The sequence below is a fragment of the Mesoplodon densirostris genome, chromosome 19 (genome assembly GCF_025265405.1).
Source record: "Mesoplodon densirostris isolate mMesDen1 chromosome 19, mMesDen1 primary haplotype, whole genome shotgun sequence".
NCBI lineage: Eukaryota > Metazoa > Chordata > Mammalia > Artiodactyla > Ziphiidae > Mesoplodon > Mesoplodon densirostris.
The window spans coordinates 13,883,678-13,910,068 of record NC_082679.1 but is presented as its reverse complement, the minus strand read 5'-3'; the positions used below and the strand labels follow the sequence as shown (position 1 = coordinate 13,910,068).

The 26,391-nt window shown below is 49.9% G+C and overlaps 1 protein-coding gene across 1 annotated transcript in view; it reads left to right on the top strand.

The window, feature by feature from the left end:
* ACTN4 (actinin alpha 4) overlaps nt 1-26,391 on the top strand; it is a 72,321-nt gene that overhangs the window by 5,167 nt on the left and 40,763 nt on the right. The gene's annotated exons all lie outside the window — the stretch shown is intronic.

Sequence of the window (26,391 nt, the reverse complement as noted above, 5' to 3'; positions counted from 1 at the left end):
CCCCTTTTCTTTTTTCATGGAAATAGGAGGCAAGTGATAGCAAGTTGGTAATTCAATGGCAGTGGTAATTGAAACACTGACCTACTAAAAGGGGGGTGGAAGCTTCTACTTGAGCAGCTACAAATCCTGTCGTCCAGGGAGGTTTGAAAGAAGGCTTTATGTCCTGGGTAGTTTGAGAGCTCAAAGTCAGTCTCCTTTAGGATGAGGTTAAACTTTGAAACATCAAAGCATCGAGCGCAGTTATAAGGAAACTTAGTTTTACAGTGTTGCCTGTCTAGACACCAGAAGTTGTTATAAAGTGTCTGAAAGTGGCACAAGTAACACTTGCTTTTCTTCAGGAAGATTTATGAGTTACATTTTAGTCAGTAACCCAGGTATTAGGGAGTGTAGGGTTCAGTGAGTTAAGAGAAACAGAATCATTTAAAATTCCAGCCTCTGTTTAAAGAGTGATCTTATTGGGAGGAAAAATTAACTGGCGGCTGGGAGGAGGATCCCACCTCCTCCAGAAAGTGAAAACTGCATACATTTAACTGGCAAGAGTGACCTTTATCAGTGCTTGGGAAGTTTTGTCCAAGAAGCGGTCTCCCTGGGATTATAAAAATCCCTGAGACATTTGTCTTGGTGTTGTGCCTTTTTTGGTTGTGTTGTTCTTTCATGTCCCTCCCCCTCCCCTTTCCGTCGTAAACAACAGATGCATTAACTTGGAATGTCCATGGAAAGTCTTTAAAGGCTGGTTGGTGTAACTTGGTTGCCTTGTCTTTACTCGGAGCAGGAGTTACTCCGGAAGAGGCCGGTGGCCTTTTTTCTTAGATGTAATTTACTGAAGTGGTATCTAAAAGTGAGTGAATAGAGCTTACTTGGGATTTGCTATTTGCCACCTGTTTCTGTACTGGCTCCTGCCTTCCTGGAGTGGGATGAGCCCCATCTCCCCAAGAGCGAGGGACCATCCTGTGTTTCCAGAAGGGACAGTGGTTCTCCAGCCAGAGCAGCCCTCCTCACCCCCACCCCATGCTTGTCTCCTTACTTCCTAAACTTAAGTCATTTGTGATTTTTCCTTAGCCACTTTTGCTTTTATATACTTAATAATATTCTTTCAGGTCAATTTGCCCTTTTTAAAAAATAAATTATTTATTATTTATTGGCTGCGTTGGATCTTCGTTGCTGTGCGCGGGCTTTCTCTAGTTTCAGTGAGCATGGGCTTCTCATTGCCGTGCGGAGCACGGGCTCTAGGCACACGGGCTTCAGTAGTTGCAGCACGCAGTCTCAGTAGTTGCGGCACGCGGGCTCAGTAGTTGTGGCTTGCAGGCTCTAGAGTGCAGCCTCAGTAGTTCTGGTGCACAGGCTTAGTTGCTCCGCGGCATGTGGGATCTTCCTGGACCAGGGCTCGAACCCGTGTCAGGGGATTCTTAAGCACTGCGCTACCAGGGAAGTCCCTGCCTTTTTTAACTTAAGTTATAAAGGGGAAATTTATATGAGTATTGCAAATGGAAAACCTAGCTTCCCTGGCCATAAATAGAAGGAAACTGCAAAAGTAAACAGGCTGAAAACAAAACAGTGCTGTTAAGTTCTAGCTAGGTACTATTCCTGCTGCAGGCTCTGGGCCTGAGGCATGCTCCCTTTGTTGAAAGGAGATTGGCAAGTGTTGGTGAGGTGTTAGAGACCCAGCGTACCAAGCAGAGACTTTCTCTTTGATCAGAAGGTTTTCAAGAGAATCAAGGGGAATAACCTTCTCACTGTTGTTCAGGGTTTAATGGAGAGTGTGGATAACCCTTAAAATCTCCCATGTGTGCGTGCTGCACTTGGAAAAAACTTTATCTCGCTTGACCCTGAAACATTCCGCGAGTGGCGGGGCAGAGTGACTTACCCAGGAACACGCAGCCCATCCTGCTTGCCCGGCAGCCCACTGTACTCCCCTTGAACAGGATTGGATGGCACTGGTTTATCTCTGCATTCAAATGTTAAGGTTTCTTGGGTTCTGGGTTTTTTTTTAAGTAACTAGGGCCACGTTCTAAATACAAGAATTGTGGGTTTATCCCTTGCTCCTCACATCGCTTTTTTTTTTTAAGTCTCCAGCTTTCTAACACATATACACTTAAAGTCTGGCTGCTCCCATGAATAAACCACCCTGCTACCCTGTCTGGGTTTGCATCCTAGGTTCAGAAAGGAAGCAGTACCCTCCTGCCAAGTTAAGAAGGGCTGATTTAAATGTTTTGCTTCCAGATATCAGAGCAGAACAGATTCTTTGTCTCCTATGGAACTATGGACATGGGGCAGAAGTAGTTGGAAGTGGCAGTTACAACTCCACAGAGCACAGTGAAGTCATCTCGGGAAATATCACTGACGGTGCTGAAGTGATTGAATGGGGTGCTAGAACACCATCAATACAACAGCATTTGTGTCTTCAGCTTTGGGCAGGAATGAAGAAGACACTGGTTTGTTTTATGCTTTTTAAAGTTTTCCCCCACAAAGATGTGGGGCTGAGTGATGTCTTGTTACTGGCTTTCTAGTGGGTTTTTCTTTTCATCTTTTTCCCCCTCCCTGATGGCTGTTGAGAGTGGGTGGAAGCCACAGTCTAGGTGGATGGGAGGCAGTGCGGAAGACAGGGCAGTACGCCTTCCTCCTCGTTCTCCACATGTGAAGGGAACACATTTGGTTTTTTAATCTCCAAAGAGCCCAGGATGAAGGGTTTCCATATCTTACCTCCTGACCAGTAAGGACCAGTAAGGATTCCAGCTCCAAGAATGTCTTAATTAGCAGCCATCCAGGATGGGGGCACTGCAGGAAGCCAAATAAATGCATTTCTTCTTTTTCCTTTCTTTCTTTTTTTAATATACACTTCATTTCAATGGCAGAGAAGGCCAGTTTGAGGTTAGGAGAAACATCACAGGAGGAAGCTTGAAAGGTACTGAACAACCAGCCACCACGCTGGGAGGTTGCTTGAGGGGGTGTCACGCCAGGAGGGTTTGTGGGTCTTCAGCTTGTGTTATTGAAAAGACAGCCTTCCCTTTACCAAGCCCCAAGGGGCAGTGCTGGAAGCCGGCTTCAGTCAGTGTCACCGGCCTCGGTATGCGCGTGTGCAAACATCAACACATAAGTGCTCTATGATCAGTCTAAATCAGGATGTGGGTAAAAGGTATTTCGTTGATATCACCGTGGAAACTGAGTTGCTTACTGTTTTGGGGATGCGGCTCCGTACTAGAGGCAGCCCCAGTGGTGGAATGTTGGGCTACTGGGCAGAAATAGGCTGCTGCCAGCCAGTCTCACAGAAGATATCCACAGGAGTGGTGGCCACGCTGGGGAGGGGGACGAGGGGCCTCTGTTCCCTGGCGCAGGAGTCAGGCCAGCCCTTTTTATTGTTTTATCGATGAGGGGTGTGTATTTGCGCAAGAGAGAGAGAGAGAGAGAGAGAGAGAGAGAGAGAGAGAGAGAGAGAGAGAGAGAGAGAGAGAGAGGGAGAGAAGAACAAGAGTACACCATGAAAGCCGCTGTTGGCTTTGTGGCTGGGATGTGTGCTTTTTCTCTAGGCATTTAGAGTTGGAATTTCAGCTATGTGACTTCTTAATAGCAGGGCAAAATGTGCCTGCATCTTTTGCCTGTTTTCGCAAACACTGACAAATTAAAAAGCACTCTGAAGTTTCCAGCAAATCCCAAGCACAGTTCATTCCGTGATAACATTTTTTTAAAAATCCACATCCTTCCTACTCCAACTCTGACAATAAATAAACCTTTTTCTCCCTAGCCTCCCCCCTCCCCCCCCCTTAAGGAAATGAGCATCTTTACATTAAACTCTGTGTCTGATGAAAATATTAAATGCTTCTTTGGCTGCTGCTGGCATAGATTATGCTTGGAAGAGTCAGTTTTGTGTTTTGTTTTTTGTTTTTTTAATTTTATAGGCTGGTATAATCTTCCAGTTCTGGCCTATGAAATAAGCTCCATTTCAAAATTCAAAATGTCTGGAAGCAGCTGGCTTGCCAGGCTAGTTCAAGGGCAGTCTGATGAATCACCCCTTCTTACAGGCTGTCTGCTAACCAACCCTGGAAGGTGTCCAGCCCGTAAACATCACCAGGATCGTCAGGCAGTTTTTTCTTTGCAGGACGGGGTGTGGGTGGGGGCATCGTTTGAGCTTCACTGCCAAGTCTGGTAGGATTTGACTTTCTGTAAGACAGAAAGGTCTGTATCAAGATGTCTTTTTCAGAGATGTCAGGCCTGTAGTCGCCCAGCACTGTGTCTGCTGGTGGAGTGAGAGGAAATACCTAGACCAGTTGGGGTGGGGGAACCTTCTTAACCGTTTGGGGACACGAATTTTCCCTTTCCTTTTGTAGCTTTCATTAACTCACTGACTCACTGACTCAGGGACAACCCACGGAAGGGAATTCAATCCGTTGAAAGCAGTGAACCATTTTAGGGATGACTGTGGTTGATGCATCATGGCCCAAAGCTGTGGAAGGTCAGGGAGCGGCACTCGGCTCCTACCCGCTGCACAGAAACACCCCAGAGATTCAAAGTGAACAAGCTTTGACCATAAAAATACAAGACTCCCAGCTCATTGAGTTCTCTTCACAGCTACCTTAGACTTGAGAAAGTTCTGGGCCTCTTTAATAAACAGCCACAAGGCAGACCTTGCCAAATACGGCCAGCTCCAGGGCCACAGGGTTAGCTTAGGAGACAACTTTCTTGCCTAAAAATAAGTGTATGTTCCTATTGAACATTCCAAGCATAGTTTAAACATGAGACTTGTGAGTAGCAGTTCAGGCCTTGTGGGTTCAGTTATGTCAGAGTGTGGGCAGTTGAGGGTCTTTGGGGAGCCTAGCTCCCCACTTTGGGATTGGCCAGTGGCCACCAAGGAAATCAGATGACCACATGCAAACCATCTTCCAACTCATTTACGTTCTTTTTTTATTATTATTATTTTAATTTACTTTTGGCTGCATTGGGTCTTCGTTACTGCACGCCAGCTTCTCATTGCAGTGACTTCTCTTGTTGCAGAGCACGGGCTCCAGGCACGCGGGTTCAGTAGTTGTGGCTCGCAAGCTCAGTAGTTGTGGCACACGGGCTTAGTTGCTCCATGGCATGTGGGATTCTCCTGGACCAGGGATCGAACCCGTGTCCCCTGCATTGGCAGGCAGATTCTTAACCACTGTGCCACCAGGGAAGTCCTCATTTACGTTCTTGATCTACTCAGAGGCTGGTGGGGGAGACAGAGAGCAAGCGTGTAAATAAAACAAGGTAATTTCTGATGGGATTATGCACTATGAATTTAATAATAATAATAATAACAGCTACCATATGACTCTGTGCTAGACACTATTCTAAGAGCTTTACGTGTATTGACTCATGTAATCCGGTGAGGTAGGTAGGTGTTGTTACCTTTGCAGGACAGGTGCAGAAATGGATCCATCGAAGTTGAAGTCGCTTGCCTAAGTGGCAGTGCCAGGATTTGAACCTTTCAAGCCTGCGCTCTCATTTCTACAGTACACTAGAGTCTAGTGATTGGGAATGGCCTGGAGAGAGGTCGCTGCGGGGAGGAGGGCAGTGCAGGTACTTTAGATCAAGAGGAAGGTCTCTGAAGACATGACATTTTAGCTGATCCCTAGGGGATGAGAAAGAGGGAGCCAAGAGAGCACTGGGGGAAGGCCGTTCCAAGAAGCGGGAACGAAAGTGTGGAGGCGCTGAGGAGCAGAAGGGTCAGAATGGTCAGAGCAGGGCACGTAGAAAACATGGGCACAGCCAGGTCTCTTAGAGCTTTGCTGTTGGAAGTGGTGATGAGGCCCAGGTCTGCAAATTCAGTTCTTCTTAGACTCCAGTAGGCCAGGAACCTCATGCTTCCAGAACTCGGGCCCTGCAACCCTTTCCCCTCAGGCCCGCTGGACAGGCCAAACCAGAACTGACTTCTAAAGTGGGAACCCCAGGACTGTAGAACATTAAACCGAACAAAAGCTTCAATTATCTTTGTGATCACTGCTGCAGAAGACACCTGTGTTTGATTAAAGTGTTGGTAACCTCTGAATCTGGAGTTTTATGGCACTGGGTACTCATATGGCTTTGTAGTCTCTCTCTTAGCTTAACTTCTACCCCATGAACAAATTCCAGCTCCCTTCAGTCCCATCAGGAGGCTGCTTGATTTACAAAGCATCTTTGGTAAAATGTTGTGTCTCCCTCTTTGAAGTGGGAAGCCCGGAAGCCTGATTTTTTAAACTGGCTCTTCTAGGTCCCCCTTTCTCTGTAAATCTCTTCCGTTTACTCAGTATTTCCGCCTCGTTTCCTTTGGTCAGGTGGGGCTGTAGCTAGGGTGGTTCTAGTTCAGAAAGACAGATGTTCAGGCTGATTCATTCTGAGGCCTGCAGCTTTCTGTCCCCGCTGGAAGCCAGTCCAGGAACATGGTAGATTTCATTTGGCCCATGGCTCTAGGTTGGAAGGCACACCTTGTCAAACTAGTTGTGTGGCTTTTACTCAGGAAGGGAGGAACGGTGACAGAGCTCGGAGCTATTCAATGGGCACTTCTGACTGCACACACTGCACCCAGCAAGAAGCTAAGTTCACGGATCATAAAGTGCCCATTGTGAACATGGGCTGGGATTCTCTCTGCCCTGCCCTAGATGCAATTCGACAGCAAAAATCATGCCTTCTGACAGAATGTAAAGGAGCGAATGAGTATGAAGGTGTCCTGTAATGGCCCGGCCAGCCCAGCTGCTTCAGCTGGAAAGAAGATGGTGAGGTTTCCATTTTCCTGGCAGCATACCCATGTGAACTTGTTAAATCTTTTAAGTAGCTGTATAGGAAGGGAGATGTGTGTGTGTTTTTATCCTTACCCCCTTAAATATAAAAATAAAACTTCCCTGGGCTTCCCTGGTGGCGCAGTGGTTGAGAGTCCGCCTGCCGATGCAGGGGACACGGGTTCGTGCCCCGATCCCGGAAGATCCCACATGCCGCGGAGCGGCTGGGCCCGCGAGCCATGGCCGCGGAGCCTGTGTGTCCGGAGCCTGTGCTCCGCAACGGGAGAGGCCACAGCAGTGAGAGGCCCGCGTACAGCAAAAAAAAATAAAAATAAAAATAAATAAATAAATAAAACTTCCCCTTTATAAAACTGATTCAGAGTGGAAAGAAAGTCTATGGCGAGTGGAAAATGTGTCCGATTGTACTGAGTCCTACCCCACGTTTGGGAGACAGCTGTAAGTTTCCACGGTGGGTGGCTTATTATGCATTTATGTTGAGCTGAACCTGCTCCAAGCTGTTCCTGCGGATAGAAAAGGCTTTCTTGTGGGAGTGGGGTGGGGGGGAAGCTGTCTCTTTGCACCACACCGGAGAGGCTTGGAAGGTCTCTTGAAAGGCTTCAGCAGTCGTCACTTGGGTAGCAGAATTAGGGGCCACTGACCAAAGTGGTTCTGCTTTTTATACCAACCAGCATCTTGTGTAACATGAGTAGGGGCTTCATGGGCCCTGGAGTCCCGCGCTCAGGTAGAAACATGACCGCCAGGGCCAGACGACAGCCCTCGCAGGGCCCCTCTGCAGAGCGGAGCTCCGCGCTGAGCCTTTGAGGGTATGAGAGAAACCGGAGACCCGGCCCATGCTCTCAAGGAGCTTGTGGTGTAGCTGGGGAGAGAGCAGAGCCACATGAGACCTCAGGAGGACACTAAGCAGCCCACGGACAAGCCCACCGCACTCTAGCTGTGTCCCAGGAGAGGAAAGGGGGTGAATAAGGGCAGGTGGGGTCAGTCATGGAAACTTTCATAAAGGAGGTGAGTGTGGCCGCGGGCAGGTTTCTGGGGGCAAGTGTTAGGGGGATCCTGTCCCGCATGTGCAGTTTGAACAGGTTCCTTAGCTGCCTCTCGTGAGCAGTCCTACCGGTCCCTTCCTTCAGTGAGTGTTGTCTACGGGGAGTTTCCCATTTGAGGCACCATGTTCAGTATGTCTTAGCCATGCCTTGGAACTTCTGGATTGCAGGACCCCAGGTTCTGAATCCGTATCCATTCGCAGGTCCTGTCGCTTTCAGGGCTCTAGGGGGCAGGCCAGACCCTTCCCCAGGTGGGCAGCTGCTCTGACTCATCCTTTTGAGGCATTTGCTTTCAGCTTGCTGATGGTCCCTTTAGAATAAGTGCAGGCTTCAGAAAAAGAGGAGCAGAGAGAGACCCTTTCCTTACGTCCAAGGGTTTCTTCAAGCCTCTTGTGCCTTACGGCCCCTCTGGGTATGTGATGCTTGCCACTGCCTTCCAGTTCAGATGACACTCAGAGCCGGGAATGGCGGTTCTGTGTGGATCATGGAAATGAATGGGGTTGAGTCCCGGCAGGCTGGCAGGTTTGGTGTGCCGCAGTAAACATACTCTCCCTGGATGAGGGTAGCCTCCAAGTGTTCCGTCCTGAGAGTTTATTCTTGCCTGCCAAGTGCAGCTTCCAGGTGCTGTTCTTTTCTTTAAATAAACGCCTTAGACTGGCTTGTGGAACTTAAGAGTTCCCATCCCAAGAAACACTCAAGTCTGTTTAAAAAAAAAAAAAAGAAACCTCCTCATTCAGATGCTCATGGCCAAATGTGTGACTCAAATACTGCAGTGCCCTTGATTTGCTTTCCCAAAATTGACATACTTGAGTTGCACTCTGGCCCCACTCTGAGATAAGGTTGGGGTAGCTGGCCCGTGCCCCTTTCTTTGTATGGTTTCAGTTTGGGCTTTTTCTCCCTTCAGAGGATGCTTGAGAGCCGTGATAGCACAGCTCATGCAAATCTGAAATCATCCAGTAGAACCTGGCCTCCATCTCTTAGACTGCCCGGGATCAGTAGGTTTGCCATGGAAGGATTTGGTGGGGTTGCAGGTGTCGCCTGGAATGAGCCAGTCTGTGTAGCTTGGGCACTGAAGCAGTGTTTCTGCCGTTAAGAGCTACAGGATATTAGTACAGCCAGTTTCTGTTGCCTTTTCCAGCTTGTTATGGCTTCCAGTCAGGGTCTGCCTTAATCCTTAAGAGGTGCTTCTTTCCCCGCTTTTGAAAGGCAGAGATGGGAGGGAGGTGGACTTTATTCCAGGAGAGAACCCGTGGCTCACTAGTTGCAGTTAGGGAATGCATTGCTCTACCCACACTTTGGGAGAGGTTTCTGGGGGAGATGTTGAAGAATATTAGGATCAGAATGTTTGTTGCATGAACCCAGGCTCTGGGAGGAGATGCCTGCTCAGCCGGTGGGTGAGCCGTTAGCACCCAGCCTGCCCACCAGACGACAGGAGACGGCTCAGTTGTCACTGGGATCCAGGCTGTCTCCTGGCTCAAGCAGCTGCAACCCGGGAGGGGGTGTTGAGAGCGCTGAAGCTCCTGTGGGAGGGCGCTTCTGGCCACAAAACCAGGAGGTAGTGAGAGGTGTGGGGTGGGGAGAGGGTCAGATCACAGCCTTTAGGGGGAGACAGAACTGGGTTCCGCACCCATCTCCTCCACCTGCTGTCTGCGTGACCGTGGGCAGGTGACAGGGGTTAAGCCTCGGTGTCCTCCTTTGAAAAGGGCCATCATCCTACCTCACGGGATCATTCTAAGATTAAACAAGAGAAATAGTGTGTATGAAGCACTTGGCACGGTGCGTGGTGCATTGTCAGTGCTCAGTAAATGTAGCTTCTCAAAATTCTTTCAGCAGCTCACCATCCTACATCCAAGTGGGGTCTGCTGCTTGCGTCTCCTCTTTAAAGGAGTTGAAAGGGTCTGCTGAAATGTGCAGCTCAGTGGAAAACCAAAATGTATACCCCATTTCCTAAAGTCCTCCCCCAGAGAGCTCTGAACCCTAAACCCAGCCAGCGACTTCAAAGCAGCATCCACTGTCAGGTGGCAACCCGAATGTGAGATGCAGGTGACATGACGAAGCCCTCTCCCCAGCCTCTGGGTCCATCTGGGCCTCATTACCCGGGACGTGGCTTCTTGTTTCTGAGCTGCAAGCCCTAAACAGTTTTGTGTCTGGATGAGCCATAGGCAGTGCCAGCAAGGCTTTTTTGTGAGTAACTCAGCTTGTTACTAAGTTTGGAGTCAGCCGAGGGGCTCTTCCTCAGGTCCACTTCTTTCCCTGTCCCCTGCCCCCAAAGCAAAAAAAAAAAAAAAAAAAAAAAAAGTCCTTATCAACTCAACTTAGAAACAACCCACAGCCTCGAGCCAGGCCGCCTTCTCTCAAGTGGTAATGATGTAGAAAGAAAAACGGCCTCCCACTGATAACCCCCAAAATAACTGCCCAGAAATGCTGTCAGACGGGGCCTAGGGGTGTGCAGGAGCCTGTGCTTAGCTGCTGGCCCAGCATATGGGACCTTCCAGAAGGCTTTGCGGAGCCATGCTGCCTCCTTCCCCAGCGCTTCTCACGCCTGCGGCTCCATCCTCTTTTCCGCCTGCCTCCTGCCCCCTCCCCGAGGTCACTTCCTGATGCCATTCCTCAACTTAGCCCCTGTCCCCCCCAAAAGCAATCAAATCCACAACCTAATAAGGCAAAAGAATGAGGAGAATGTCCACCTCCCAGCCTCTCCCCTAACAGGGCGCAGGCCCGAAGCGAATTTGGAAAATGTTACGACAACGGGAAGGACAACTGACTGGTGGGGGGGTGGGGGTGCCCATTTTCTGGAGCTGCCCATTGTCCGCAGCAGGCGGGACCCTGCGGGAGGGCCACTTGGTTTGCCCTTTCCAAATCAGGCGGTTGACACCCCTCTCGCACACAAAAGTGTGTGGAAAGTAACAGCCGAGGGTCAGCCGCACCTGCCGCGCCTTGGGGGACGTGAATCACAACCTGACGAGTCCACTCGGAGACACCTCCCCTCCATCACAACTGGGACTCTGCAAATCCCAACACTTTTTGCCTCTGAGATGAGCAGTTTTCTTCCCCTCGATGGTGCCAGGGTTAAATTAGCCCTGGCGTTAATGAAAACTTGTCGACACTTAGAGCCCCAGAAACCTGTCACCCCTCTTACATCGTTATCCTGGAAAAATCAACCCTCTCCCGACTCAGTTTCCATTCTCCATTCTCTCCATGGAGAAGGAGGGACAAGCCCCTCTCTGCTGAGCCAGACCTACTTGTTTTGGAAGGTCAAGCTTAGTAATTAACCTGAACGCTTCGGGGAGGGGATGAAGGAGAAGGAACCAGGTCTAGGGATGTGCCAGGTCTTTCAAATCACTAATTATCTGCAGGCATGAGGTCATCCATAAATATATCTAATTCTTTTGCTATAATTAAGGTGCTCATTAAAAGGGCAGGGAGGTTTTCTTTTATTTTTTTTTTAAGGAAAAAGCACAAAAAGCCTTTGTTTTGACTTGACAGGATGGCTTAGAACAGGCGGAGGACTCAAGGCACAGGACTAGTTTCCTGTCCTAAGAGCCTTTACAGGAAATTCACTGCAAACAATATTGGTGACCCTGCCAAAGAGGCAAACCTGGGGTGATGTCATTGTTCAAAGCTGTCACCACCAAGCCTGGCCTTGGGGGAGGAGGAGGGTTGGTGGGATTAGAAAAGTGTGTGTGTGTGTGTGTGTGTGTGTGTGTGTGTGTGTGTGTGTGGTCTCTAAAAGAAGGAAGTCAATTGAAAATCTGGGCAGGAGAGAAATCACAAGTGGGGGTCTTTGAAATATTCTTAGCTAGGTTCAACTTTCCTTGTTTTTCCAAGTTTAAAAAAATTCTCTGTTACTATTTTTGCTCCTCAAAATGCTGTTGCTTTTTCAGACAGCCTTTTCTGAGCCATTCCTCATTTAGTGCTTTCTTGGGTAACTGGCTGTTACAGTCTGGGATTTGTGGCCCACAAGGCAGGGAGTTAGGCACCAAGTAAATGCTCACTACTGCTTTTCTCAGGACGAGAGTCCGTTGCTAAGAAATGTGGAAATGGAGACACAGGACTAGGTTAATGTTCCTATCTCTTCCACAAAAATCATTTTGGAAAACCACCCAGTGCCAGTGAGTTGGCATCTATGAGTTGTTAACCTTCCCATGTGCCTCCAGGAAGCGTCTGGAGCATCTCTGAAAAAAAAGGACAAACTTTGCATCTTGTCATTCTTCTTCTGGCTGGAAGTCTAACAGAGAGGCATAAACACAGTCTTAAAATGAAAGCAACAAAAATAAACTCAAACCAGCCCCGCGTGAAGACATTAATGCCAAATATGCAAGCTGACTTACTATTTATAAGGCAGAAGGCAATCATAAGGAGATCTAGGCCTGGCTAAGGAGGGTTATGTCTTTTGAGGTGCCTGTTCCTTAGAATTCCAAATAACCCATGGGTGATTTACTCAGATGGGGTTGAAATGCAGTGTCTCATTTCATGCCTTGCACAGTTCAGTCTCTTGCTGAAACTTCTGAAATGCTAATGCAGGATCAGGATACAGTTTAGAGTGCCCCACTGCACCCTCCCCTCCTTAAAAAACATCCTAACAGCTTCAGAAGGAAGTCTGAGGATTGAATGAGAGAGCCATAAGTTTCCTGTGGTTCACATCCTGTGCTCTGTTAGTGTTCTTTTTTTTTTTTTTTTTTTCCCTCACTCGGCTGACATTTACCCAGACATTCACAGGGTTAGATTTAGAGATACAGCAGGAAAGAAAACCAGCCTAGCTCCTGTCCTCATAGTAGTTCCATTCTGGAGGGGAAGGTGGACAATAGGTTGAATGAGTTTGCAGTCTAACTTAAATAGGCCCATTGACATTGCCTCCCTGGGTTCAGAAAGGATCTTCCCGACGAGCCATATGTGACTAGGAGCTCAGGTGTTCAGGCTACCCCTCTGATAAATCCACCGCCAGCTGAATCCTGAGTGTTTGGTTCTTGGTGTGCAGTTTCATAAGTTCCCCAGGGCTGAGGAGTCGCCTTGGGATCCAGCTTTTCCTGGAACTACATTCTGGCTTAGAACACATTGCTGGAAAGGGCTGACAGACCTAGGCAAGAAGGATGCATCTCCTGGCCAAGGAAACCAGAGTTTGCTGGTGTCCCCCATCAATGGCATCTCTAGAATTTCTGTGTGGGAAAAGCTTCAGTGGCCCAGTCTGGTCTGGAGTGGGTGAACAGGGGCCTGGTCTAGAAGCTGCAGACCTGCTGTTTTTGCTAAGACGGAGTGTGTATAGGAGGCAGCTGGGAAGGAGCTGGTGGAGATGGTGATGGGGGTGGTGGCAGATGCCACAACCATTGCCTGGGGAGATGGTTGCCCTTGGATTGCTCGAGCTGCTGCTCCATTCCGGAGCTGCCTTGTGCACGTAGAGCCACGGTTTTGTGGTAACTACCAGGAAACTGAGCCCCGTGTGGCCTCAGGAAGTTGGTGAGGTTAGTACTGCTTTTTGAGGGGCTGGGGACAATACCAGACTGACACCCCATGGGCATAGCCCCGGGATTTTGTTCTTTGGGGACACTGTGGAAGTCGTCTCTTGGAATGCTGGCTCGCTTGCTCATTAGGTATCTTGAAGCAAGAGTGGAGGGAAGCGGGGAGTGGTAATAGGGGCAGCCCAGCCAAGGATCTCCAATGTATAAAACTTCAGTGCTTTGCTGATCTTTTGTGGCAAGAGCTGTTCGCTCTTAGCACCAATTGGAAACTGTTGGCAGCTAAAGGGGGTCGTTCCTCCAGGGCCCCCTGGAGCTGATATATCTGGTGTTCCTAACGTTTTCCTGACCCTGCCTTTCTTTTCCATTTGTCCCATGTCAGCCTCCCAGCCCCATCATTTGGATAGAGTGCCTGGAAAGCATGTCTTCTAGGTCCCCCAGGAAATTTAGTGTTTCCACTTGGGGGAATTGGGGACCACATAACACCCTCTACCCCCACCCGGGGTTTCAGGCTGTATGTGGGCGCATAGGAGATGGTGGGATCCAGGAGGGAGGGTCAAAGGAGGCTGGAAGCTGAGCGGGGGCAGCTCTTCAGGAATAGTGAGGACAGGGCTGGCTCTGTCCTGGCATGTAGCTTGTCACTCCGGGTGGGTGGCCCTGCCATTTGGGCCTTGCTGGAATGGGTGTGAGTGCTCCTGGTTTTCTTCTGGAGCGGAGAGACTGCTGTCTTGGGTTATCGTAGGGCAGGTGACAAAAACCAGTAAAGTAGCCTCGGTGGGGACAGGGGCAGCCACTACTCAGCTTCCGCTGATTGTGGGCCTGGGACTTTATTTTCCAGAAGTTTGGAAATTCAGAGTTTTATGGGGCAGTTAATTCAGCTTAAAAAACAAAACCCCAAATCCGCAGGCCATACAAAATAGGGCCTATTTGGTCCCCAAAGGTACCCATTTGTGACCTGTGACCTTGAACATTTGCATGGTCTTGATTTTGTCTCTGACTCTCCTTTAGTTTCTTCTTTCCTCTTGACTGGATTGCTGCTGCTTAATCCTCTTACTGGGAGGGAGAAAATCCATTTTCTTTTGCTCCTTGGTGACAGCTCTGATAAACGGTGGTTGAAATGAATGGTGGTAGAAAGGGCTTGCCCGAGCTGGTTTTCCACCTCCGGACTCTTTCCTTTTTCCCATTACTATAGATGAAAGAGTTGGCTCCTCAAAATTCCTATCACCATATACATATTTTTAGGATCTGGCTCCACGTTTTTGTGAACAGAAATAGTGGAAAGTTTTTTTCATTTGTTTTTGTTTTAGAAGGCCCCAAACAACTTTCCTACAAAGGCAGCTATTCTGCGCACACAATAACCTGGTGAACAATGCCAGCCTTCAAAATTAACTGCCAGTCCAAATTTTGCACCCAAGTGGCAGTTGTGCAGAAATACTCATTTAGGATTGTTCAGCTAAATTTGACTTCTGGAAGATATTGGCAGTCCAGGTCTTGTGAAAGAGAACAATTCTAAGGTCTGTGTAGACAGAAAAGCCAGAACACAGCACTAATCACTGATGAGAGAGTTGATGGATTTCAGAAAAACGGGATCTACTAGGTGTGCAATAAATTTGTTAACTTTTGGAGAAAAAAAAAAGACATTTATCCGTGAAAAATTCATGCAGTTTTTTTCCTAAGCTCTAATTAAGTTCCCTGTTTATTGGATTAATGGCCCCACAGAGAAAGATCCTTATCAAACTTTGCATTTGGATCTGTCTGTCTGGGAAAATCCAGGAAACTCCCCATAAAGGCATTGCCCTCGACTTTAATTTTTTTGGGCTCCGTTGCCTCCTTGCTGGTTTGAGTATTTCCTGGCTCAATTGTTTTCTCAAGCTGGCCTTGAGTCCTTAGATGTTATTTGTGTGCCTAGAAATAGCTGGAGGAAAAATGGTTGTAATACTTCGCATTGCTCACTGCCTCTCCGGTGGATGGAAACTCTCTCTGCAAGGGAAAGGGCTTTCCACCCAGGAAAAGAGCTGGGTGGAGAAGACTTCAGTCACCCCTTCTGGCCTATCACGTTATTCCAGCAGGGCTCTCTCTGTACCATAGTGACTGGGCTGAGAAAGTTTCCAGCTCTCACCACAGATTGGCAGCCCAAGGTGCGTTAGGGTAGAGACCAAATTGGTAGCAGTTCTCATAAGTGGGCTTTGCTGCTAGCCATGTGGACCACCCAGGGGTGTTTGTTACACGAGGTTCTGTTTTTTTGATCTGTGTCCTTTTTGGTGGATTTGGAATGAATGGAGGAGGAAGGAAATTAATTATGGAGGGGAGGAGAGGTCGGGCAACAGACTGATAAGGAAGAGAAGCCCTCTCACCAGTTTTAAATAATTGATCCCAGTACAATTGATGAAGAAGATGGTGTTGTCCGTGCACTCAGCATTTACTGAGCATTTATCCAGTATGTGCCATAAACAAGATACTGGGTAAAGAGATGTGAACAAAATAGTCCTCTTTGTCCTATGGAGCTTACCGGCCCAGTGGGGAAGATAGGCATTAAACAGCAGCAAAAACAACAAAAACCCCAAATATATAGTGTTCCAAATTGTGATCCTTGTTTTGAAGGAAAAGAGCAGAGCCCTTTAAGAGGGCACAGTGGGGAACTTGCCATAGATTGGGCAGGAGCCGCCCTGGGAGAAGAGTGTCCTGGGCAGGAGGACCTGAGGAGCGTGGGAGGAGAGAATGAGACCAGGGTGCCTGGGACCGCGAGTGGGAAGGGTGGTGTGAGGTGAGATCAGAAAGGTGATAGCAGCCAGAACATGCCTGCAGTGAGGATCTTAGATTTCCTCCCAAATGAACGAGAAAGCATTGATTCCACAAATATTTACCTCAGGCTAGTCACTGTTTTAGGCCCTGGGTATATAATTGTGAAAAAAAACAAAACAGAACAGAACCATCCCTGCTCTCATGGGGCTCTCCGTCAAGCAGAACTCCATGGAAGTATGTCCTTTTCTGATGCTGGGACAGATCCCGCGACAGCTCGTAAAGCGTATAGCGCTTTAAAATATATTCCTTGAGGGACTTCCCTGGTGGCGCAGTGGTTAAGGATCCGCCTGCCAATGCAGGGGACATGGGTTCGAGCCCTGGTCCGGGAAGATCCACATGCCGCGGAACAACTAAGCCCCCATGCGCCATAACTACTGAGCCTGTTCTCTAGAGCCCGTGAGCCACAGCTACTGAAGCCTGCACGCCACAACTACTGAAGCCTGTGCGCCTAGAGCCCGTGCTCCGCAACAAGAGAAGCCACCGCAATGAGAAGCCCGCGCACCGCAACAAAGAGTAGCCCCCGCTTGCCACAACTAGAGAAACCCCGCGCGCAACAGGGAAGACCCAACGCAGCCAAAAATAAGTAAATTAATTTAAAAAGTTTTTTTAAATTAAAATAAATAAATAAATGAATGAATGAATAAAATATATTCCTTGGGACCCTCGTGGTCCAGTGGTTAGGACTTGGGGCTTTCACTGCTGAGGGCATGGGTTCGATCTCTGGTCAGGGAACTAAGATCCTGCAAGCCACACAGTGCTTCCAAAAAAAAACTTGTGCTTTTATCCCCACCTTATGGATGAGGAGACTGAGATTCAGAGAGGTTATGTGATTTGCCCAGGGTCGCTCAGCCAATAAACAACAGAACCAAGAATCAAACCATGCTCTTCCCCTTTTAGGTTATTTCTCCCATGTCAGGGCTGAGTGATTGGTTCTCTTCTTTCTGACTTTATATACCCCTGGTAGTAAGATTCAAGGGCTCCTGGTGGTGCTTGGACTTCAGGCATATGATGGCATCAAAACACCTCCACCTTGGGTCCTGCAGGTTGGGGTATGGCAAGAAGACAGAGGTGGTGATGTCCCTGCTTCAGTAACCTAGAGCTGTGCATTTCACCTTTACCACAACGTCTTAGGTTGGAGACAAGCGTTTGACTGACCCACATGTCTGGGAAAACCTGTCTTAAGTGGTGGTGTAGAGCTGGGGAGTGACTTAGCTCTCTGGTCAAACCTTCTGGGTGCAGTCTGCCTATATATGGCCTGGCCTCAAAGAACAGGTGATGGCAGTAGGAGTTGTTTTCTGTGTTCCTGGTGGGAGGTGCCCAGCTACATTCCTTTGTAGACAAGCACAAACTAGATATTTTTGAAACTGAAGGTCTGAAACCAGCCAAAGAATTAATCCCGGTCTGAAAAGCATATGGTGAGGGTACAGCCAACCTGGCTGGGGTGTCGCCTTCTCAACTTTGTTGCTTTTTAATAAGCCTAGAAATATCTCTTAAGAGGGAGGATCTTTGTGAACATCTCCAGCCGCTTTCCTTTTCCTTCTAGCTGACAGTGGAGGCCTCCAGCCATCAAGGGCTCAAGTCTGTCTTGCTGTTGTGCCCACTCCGGCTAATGAGGTGCAGAGGTTGCAGCCGCTTCCAGAGGGTTTTGTGATGAAGGGTCAGCTGGATGGGCCCAACTCTTCATCACTCAATCAAGAGGCTTCGTAGCAGAGAGAGAGCAAGGCCTGGACGCAGGGGCTCCTGCGGTGCATGGCCGGGCCAAGCAGAAGCCGAAGCTGGGTCCGTGTGTGTTCCCCAGCTCTCCTGCATTGGAGGCTGTAGACTTGGCTTCTCATAAACACAAGGCCATGAAGCCAGAGTGGCTCAAATGCTGAGCCTGGCCCTATACTTACTGCCTGGGGGACCTTGGGCAAGGAAGCCTCTGCTTCCTCATCTACAAAATGGGACCGATAATGTATTTACCTCAGGGTCAGGATTTAGTAAGGAGCTGGGGTGGGGCATGTCTGCCGAGTTGCAGAGATCAGTACCTGGTGGCTCTTTTCATTCTTACTCTGTCTACTGGGGTGGGCGGTTGGGATGGAGTCTTTCTGAGGTCTCATCCTGTGGGATCTGGAGTCCCAGTTGGAGTGATTGGTTGGGGGAGTTGGGGGACCAGGGAACCTTTCTTCAATTAAGAAACTGCAGCCAGAGAATTAAGATAATAGAGCTGTCTTATGGTGTCTAAGTTGAAGCCAGCTGCTCTTTGAAGATTGACCCTGAGATCCAACAAGTTCAGCTGCTAGATACGGAAGCATTATTAAGCATTTAAGGGGGCCTGGAAGTAAGGTTCCTAGAAAGAGGCAGCAATCTCTTGCTCATCCCCGATTGTCTCCGACCCAGGGTGGAGGACGGAGCCCCTGGGGTTGAGCGGCAGACTCTGGGCGAGAAAGCTAAGCCAGGAGGGGCCGAATGCTTTGTACAGCAGTGTCCTGCAAGTGGGCCAGAGTGGGCCCCGCCGGCCCTCAGAGGAGGCTAGATGACTGTGTCCTGCAGAGCGCCCCGTGTGTCCTTCCCTCTGGGAAGCCTTCCACCCCGGCAGGGCCTCTGGGGCCGGATGTGGAAGGTAAACAGGCAGCCCTTCTGCTCTGCTTTTCATCTCAGGAAGCCCTGAGGTCCCACCGGCTCCCCTGAAGCAGCCTCATTGTCCCTGTGCAGCAGCATAACCAGTGTGGCCCAGGCACTGATGCTGAAGCTTGAGCAACAACCCCCGGCCCCCTCCCATCCATTCTCCACATGGGAGCCAGATAATAGCCTGCTTGAAATCTTGATCCATATCCCAAATCTGGAAGCCCACTGGGCCCTGCAGGGTCTGTTCCTTCCTCTCCAGCTTCATCTCTCTCCCCCTCCCATTGTGTCACTGTGCTCCAGGCACACCAGCTGCTTCTCTGCTCCATGCTCTTTCCTCCCCGTGGAATCCTCTTTCCCCCGCCAAATCCCCACCCAGCTCCCGTGATTCTTTAGATCTTCCCCACTGTTGGTGAGGAAGTCATACTCAACCCCTCCAGCCTAGGCTAGGTCTCTGTCTTAGGGGCACACCTTTCACCTCCACTTCTCCTTTTAACTCTAACCATCCTTTGATCTCTCCACCCCCCCCACCCCCCCGACGCTGTGAGGGCCATGAGAGTAGAGACGGAGTCTATTTTGTCCACGGCTGTGTCCCTAGCATGTAGAACAATGTCTGACAAATATAAGTGCTCCAATAAATATATATTTATGGAATGAATGGATGAATAGCAAGCCGATCAGGCAGGTGGAATGCACCTGCCACCCATCTGTTCACCCACTTATTTGAGTGCCTCCTGTGGAACAGCTTGGTGTTAGGGGCAAAGATTGATCACCCTCAGTTTCTCTGAGAAGCAAGGCACTGTCACTCTGCAGGCCAGTTGAGTCCCAACTAAAAGCTGGCCCTGCGATAAGCTGTGTGCTCTGGAAGGTTATAAGACGTCCTCCCCCAGGACACTTCCAGACCCAGTGGGTCGGCCAGCTGTTCTGACAGAGTTCTGCATCAGTGCCTGCCAGTTACCAGCCACAAACAGGATGCTTTTCAAGTGCGGAAAGGAGGGGAGACATCACTGTCCCCTGGAGAGTGGGAAAAACATTGTTAGGACAGAATTCATCCCTTTTTGTGCAAATACCAAGCTAGGTGTCCATGTGTTGTGTGCCAGGCACTGGTCCAAGCATCAGGGATGCAACACAAGAGAAGGCCCCTGCCCTCAAAAAAATGAGACCCGAGGCGAAACACAGGGAGAGATCTTTTAAAATTTTTCTTTTCTTAAACTTATCTCTTTTATACAGAGATTGCTACCTATTGCAAATTAACTTAGTATAATAAGAGACAATAAAGTGTTTTGTTTCTAGAGATAGCTACAAACATAAAAACATAGCCCTGTGGTTTAACTGGCTGGCCACCTTCCTGAAACCCAGCTTACTATGGTACCGTGTTCTGGGGCAGCCCACTCGTCTCCATGTCCTGAGCTGAGCTTGGAGATGCGCAGTACCAGGGAAGGAAGCGCAGTCTGGGCTATCTTTGGTGGCCATTGTTATTTATGGGGCATTGGCAGAGAAGTCAGTACCGTGGAAAATCTAGAGAAAGATAGAGGCTACACGGTGTGGTTGAGCAGAATTCGATAGCTCCTCGGCGCTCTCTGGGCCATGGGACCCAGAACGACACAGCCGCCCTGTCTCTGCTGTCAGGCTTGGCCTTGGGCTTGGTCTGCCACGTCCCTCCACACCTCCTTCGCTGTCGGTGTGAGCGATGCCGGGGAATCAGCCGCTCTGTGTTCCGAATCAGGCCCCTGGGACCTTCTCTCTGTTCGGGAGACAAAACCTGGGACTGTTTCTCCTTTTAAATGCAACTTTGTTCTGCAGGAGAGGAGAAAAGCTGGAAAGAGATGGCTTGTTCGTTTGACGATAGTGAGGTGAACTCCGATATGCCTTTGAAAAGGGCCCGTTTGCCCAGCAGCCTTTGCCAGATAATGAGAGGAGAGGAACGTGGGGAACTTGGTGGGAATCTGAAGCTGGGGGTGGGCGTGGGGTGGGGGAGAAGTTCACCTCGGAGCAGCCTGGTCTGTCTCTCTCCTGTAGGAAAGTAGAGTGGTGCTGGATGGTCCACCAGCTGGGTTCTGTACTGGGGAGAAGAAATGTGCTTGGCTGTTGGCCTGGCTGCATTTTAAAAATGTGTAAGCCTCTGCTGGCTGATTCCATTTCCTCACTTCCCAATTACTTCTCAGCCCCAGCAGCTCCCCTGAGTCTGCCCTCTCAGAGGTCTCCAGAGACTGGCTAATTACCATCCCTGAGGGTGTGGGCGCAGCACTGCCTAATCTGGGTGTGCTTGGTGCCTCCTAAGTGCCAGGCGCTGTATTAGGTGCTGGGGATGCAGGCAGTGGTCCCTGCCGTCTCTTCTCAACCTCTCTGCAGTGCACGGTCCTTTCAAAAAAAAAAAACCCAACACATTTATGAACATATACAAAAGTGGAGGGAGTCCTTATGTACCCATCACCCAGCATCAACAATTACCAAAATTTTGCCAAACTTGTTTCATCAGCTTCTCCCAACACACTCCCCCCTCAGACTGTTTAAAGACAACCCCAGACATCACCCATAAATGCTTCTGTGTGTTTCTCTAATGGATATGGGTGTCTGTGTTTTTGATGGAACAGCACACCACTGTACTGGATGCTTTTGAGCATGCCTTAAGAAAAAACAAAAGTTCTCCCCTTTGCCTTCCTTGATATCACCTTCTCTACTTCTCCACCATCTCATCCTCTGTCTCTGAATCCTTTCCCTCTTCCCACCTCTGAAATGGGGACATCTCCCAACATCCTTTTCCCAGGAGGATTTTATCTCCTGCCTTCCCCTGGCCTTAAGTTCCACACCAGTGTGGATGACTCCACGTCCCTAGTCCTGACCCCCTTCTCACACTCCGGTGCAATTGTCTGCTAACATGTCTCTGTCCCCTGTTAGACTTGAGGTCTTTCGTGCAGGAACCCTATCTTATTTCTCTTTGTATCCCCAGCACCAGCGCCATGCCTGACCCTAGGAGAGGCTCAGGATATGTTTGAATGAGTGACTGAATGAATGCACGTGCGAACAAATGACCTTTCTGCCGAATCTTAGACGTAATCTTTCCGTACACCAACTGGTTGTGCAGCACGTACTTCACTCTTGGCGTGTCCCAAACCAGATTGATTCTCGAGCCCCTCTCCCTGGGTTCACTGTACCCGGGTCCGACATCCAAGCCAGAAACACTGAAATCATCTTTTGACCCCTCGCCCCATCACGGGCACCAAATTTTACTTCTTTCTTTCTCTCAAATATCTCTCCTCCTTTCCTCTGCTACTGCCGTTGTCCTTATGCAGGACCACATAGTAAGTGCTTAAAAGTGCAGATTCTTTTTTTTTTTTTTTTTTTTTTGCGGTACGCGGGCCTCTCACCGCTGTGGCCTCTCCCTCTGCGGAGCACAGGCTCCGGACGCGCAGGCTCAGCGGCCATGGCTCACGGGCCCAGCCACTCCGCGGCATGTGGGATATTCCCGGACCGGGGCACGAACCTGTGTCCCCTGCATCGGCAGGCGGACTCCCAACCACTGCGCCACCAGGGAGGCCCTAAAAGTGCAGATTCTAAAGTCAAACTGCCTGGGTGTAAACTGCAGTGCCGCCATCACTACCTTGAGCTGCGTGACTGCGGGGAGATGGCTTAACCACTCTGTGAGGATAATGTCTGCCTTCACGGCCTGTGGTGAGACTTCAGTGAGTTAATACTGTGCGCCCTTTGCTCCGTGCCGGGCACACAGGAAGTTGTTCTGACATTGGCTCCATCATCATCCCCATCACCCCTGTTATACCATGTCCGGGTCTCCTGCGGCGGCCTCCTGACTGGCTTCTCTCCAGTCTCCTAGTTCATCTCAGTGGCTGCATGAACATTATCTTTCTGAGACCCATATCTAAGCAGGTCACTCTGAGGAACCTTCTGATACCCAGAGAACAAGTTCTGAGTTCCTCGGCCTTTCTGCCTTCTGACCCCAGCTGACACCATCTCCGGCCACTTTCCCTTAGGGGTTCCCCAAACATTTCTTGCACATTTATGTTTTTTTGTTCTTGATGTTCCCACCACGTGGAACAACCTTCTTCCCAGGTCACCACCTATCAGAATAGTGCTCCTCTTTCACGGCCCGGATCAGGTGTCACCTGACCTCTGCTGTCCTCGGATCACACTGCTCTGCAGTGACTGGCTTTACCAGTGTCCCTCTCCAACCGGACCGTGCACTCCTCCAGGACAGAATGTCAGGTTCTGTACATCTCCCTAGACTCTTGGTCGTGATTCTCTTTACTCATCCTGAATCTCAGTTCCTCCAGGAGGTGGGAAGCTACCTGAAGGCCAGTTTCACCTTCATAGACATTTAGTTAAGTAAACAGAGGATTTCTCATTCTCTCCGCCTTTAGCTCTTCCTTTTTCCTTTGTTTTCTTGTCCAAGAGGAGAGGATGCTGTGGAAGTTAGAAACTCACGGCAAGGGTCTGCTCCCACCAGGGGAACGGCTGCCTGCTTTGGCCGCTCTGCTGTGAATTCCTGTTGCCTTTCTCTGGTTCTCTCCAACAGGTTCCATCTGTGGGCAGCAGGCCAGACGCTGGGGGAACTTAGGGATGCAGGCCTTCTTATCTTCCCTTTGTTTGTTGCCCCACCTTCCAGAGGGGAGCAGGCCCCAGCCATCTCAGACTGAAACGGCAGCACATGTGGTGTCTGCCTTCCTCCAGCCGCCTGCCACCCACCGAGCAGAGAGGATCAAAGGCTTTAGCAGGCGAGGAGACTGACGGGGTTTCGCGTCAGTGGAACCAGAGACTTCTCTCTCCCCTGCCATTGCTTGGCCTGGCGGAGCCCCGTCCTCCCCTCGATCTGGTGGGATGTAGGGGCTACTGTGGAAGGGGCTACAGCCATTTGGAATAGATTTTGCATGGGGGATTTAAGATTTAAAGCAGTGACATTTTTCAGTGGTACAGCTGTCTTTCAAGTTGAATCTCACGTGGTTCTGCCATATTGTAAAATCGATTAAATAGCTGCTGAAGTTAAATGTGAGTAGGGGGCAGCCTCCCTCTCTGCTGGCACCCCTCACGGCAGAGCTCTTTTCAGAATGCTGTTTGAAAATCACTCCTTGGTATCACGTCCACTTCTCTGCTGAAAGAGGCATTCCACTGTCCCTTTGTGGTTCACCCTGGGGCCTGTGTGCTTCTAAAGAAGATGGCTGGGGCCGGGGTGGGGGGGTCTGGGTCTGCACGTTGGGTGCAGCTTCGTGCTGTGTGGGATAATGGTCACCTCCTGGTTCTGTGGAGGAGGAGGCTTTGACAAAGGACAGCGCGTCCGAGCGGCTCTGCCTTCAGGGTTCTCTCCATCCTCACTGTTGTAACCCTGACATCCCCATGGCCACCAGGGGGTCTTCCCACCCCGTAAACCTAGTCCTGCTACTACACCCCCCACAAGAACTTCCTGCCACTCTTAGAATAAGACCCAAACTCCCCACCCTTCCTCCCTAGGGCCTATAAGGCTCCCTCTGCTCCAGCCACACCCATGAGGCCTTTCCCACCCAGGGTCTCTCCTCCTGGAATGATCTCCCTCCTACTGGCAACTGGTTTGCCCTTTCTGTTGGTTCCGACTCAAATAGCACCTCCCCAGAGAGGTCTTCCTTGATTCCCTCCCCGGCTGTCCCCCTCCTCCGGTTACTCTTGCTTGCATAACCCTGTTTTACTGCACCACCACTGTCTAATTATCTTCTCTCTTTTTAAAATTATTTATTTATTTATTTTTGGCTGCGTTGGGTCTTTGTTGCTGCGTGCGGGCTTTCTCTAGTTGCAGCGAGCGGGGGCTACTCTTCATTTCGGTGCGCAGGCTTCTCTTGTTGCAGAGCACGGGCTTCAGTAGTTGTGGCACACGGGCTCAGTAGTTGTGGCGTTCGGGCTTAGTTGCGCCACGGCATGTGGGATCTTCCCAGACCAGGGCTCGAACCCGTGTCCCCTGCATTGGCAGGCGGATTCTTAATCACTGCGCCGCCAGGGAAGTCCCATTATCCTCTTATGTATCATCTCCTCCACTAGAATGTAAACTTCATGAGGGCAGGGATGTTTGTTTAATCCCAGTGCTCAGCATATGGCAGCATGTGGTGGCTGCCCAATACATTTTTTAATTGAAATGAGTGAATGAAGTTTGGGAGAGACTCAGAGCAGTGAGTCTCCCCCTACTGGGAGCTGGGGTTGCCGGGGAGGAAGGATCTGATGCCAGCATTCTGAGCCCAGGCTGGGATGACTCTGGAATCCTGAGTTCCAGTCGGCTTTGGTTCTCATGCAGTGTCAGGGCACTCGGACCTAACCATTTTGTCCCCTAGCTCTCCTCTTTTGGGCTCCTCTGGGAGAAAGCAGGCGGCTGGGGCTCTCTGAGCACAGGCAGGACTTGCCGTTCTGCTCCAGCCTGAAATCGATTTCCTCCGGGCCCTGCCTTGAGCCAGGCCCTGTGAACAGAGGGAGGGGTTGAAGCTGGGTCTCCCGCTACCACGTGTTGGGAAGAGAGTTATATAGCCACTTGGCCTGAGAGCCACCAACCTTTCCCCGCACCTTCCCTAAAAGGCACACAATGGCAGTTGGGCTGCGCCTTTGTTTTATGAGTCATTGGTACTAGCCCGTCATAAATTGTTTTTTCCTATACTATCAGAGCAGCTTTATCGGGCGTCTCCGGAACGGATTTGATACAGGGTCAGTTAACATGAGTCGAAATCTGTCATTGTGCCCATATAAGGCAAACTCCTCGGGTTACTTTTTACCTTGGCAGAATCTCAGGAATGTCAAGGTAACCAGGCCACCTCAGCATAGCTCTGATTCTCAGTTGGGTCACCTGACTTGCCCTCCCTCTCCCATGACTCACCCTGCAGCTCAGCACTAAGCCTGCCACCCTGGGTGGCGCTGGTGGCTGGTGGAATTGGGGGAGGGTCTCCGGGACCTGCTTGCTTCTGTGTCTTCCTTCAAATGAGAGAAATTATGTGAGGTTCCTCACAGGGGGCCTGACAGAGTGAGAACCAGAAACAGAAAGTAGCCTTGGCCAGACTTGAGGTTGGTTAGGAGATGATGTGGGCCCCGGCTCTGACACCTACCAGCTGTGTGATCGCAGGCAGATGGCTTATCTGTAAAACGTAGAGCGGTCAGGACAAATCCTGGTACATAGTAAGTGCTCAATAAGTGTGAGTCATTCGTACAATCATGTCAGGTTATACCCCACCCAATCCTAAAAACACCCCTGCTGCTTTCCTTTGAGGCTCGGCCCCTTAGTAGCTTTAATGGGGCAGATGGAGCTGGTGCTCAGAGTCCCTCCCTGGAAAACTGAACCCACAACTTCCCAGTGGCACCTCATTCCCTTTCCTCCCCCACCCGCCCCCCACGCCCACACTCATGCAGAACAAGCCACTCCTCTGCTGTTACAGGGCCAGGAGTCAGCTCTGCGAGAGCTCGGCAGAGGCCCCTTTGTCCTCTGACATCACACTGCTTCTGGAGACAGCCACCCCTTATGACTGCCGTGTGGCTTGGCCAGACCTTAGTACCAGCCCCAGGAAGGCCTGTAGGTTGGGCGAGCCAGGGTGAGAGCCTAGTGCTGTCCCTGTGCCAGGGCAAACGGTTTCACCATTTTTAATAGAGCAGTTATGAGTCAGAGGTTTCAGTCTCTCTTTACTGGTTCCTCCCAATCCTATAATTACCCTTTGGCTATAGAACCTACTTTGGTTTTTCTTTTTTTAAAATCCTAAGACACTGTTCATATTGTCCATCTCATGTGTCCAAGGGGTCTAAGATGGAGTG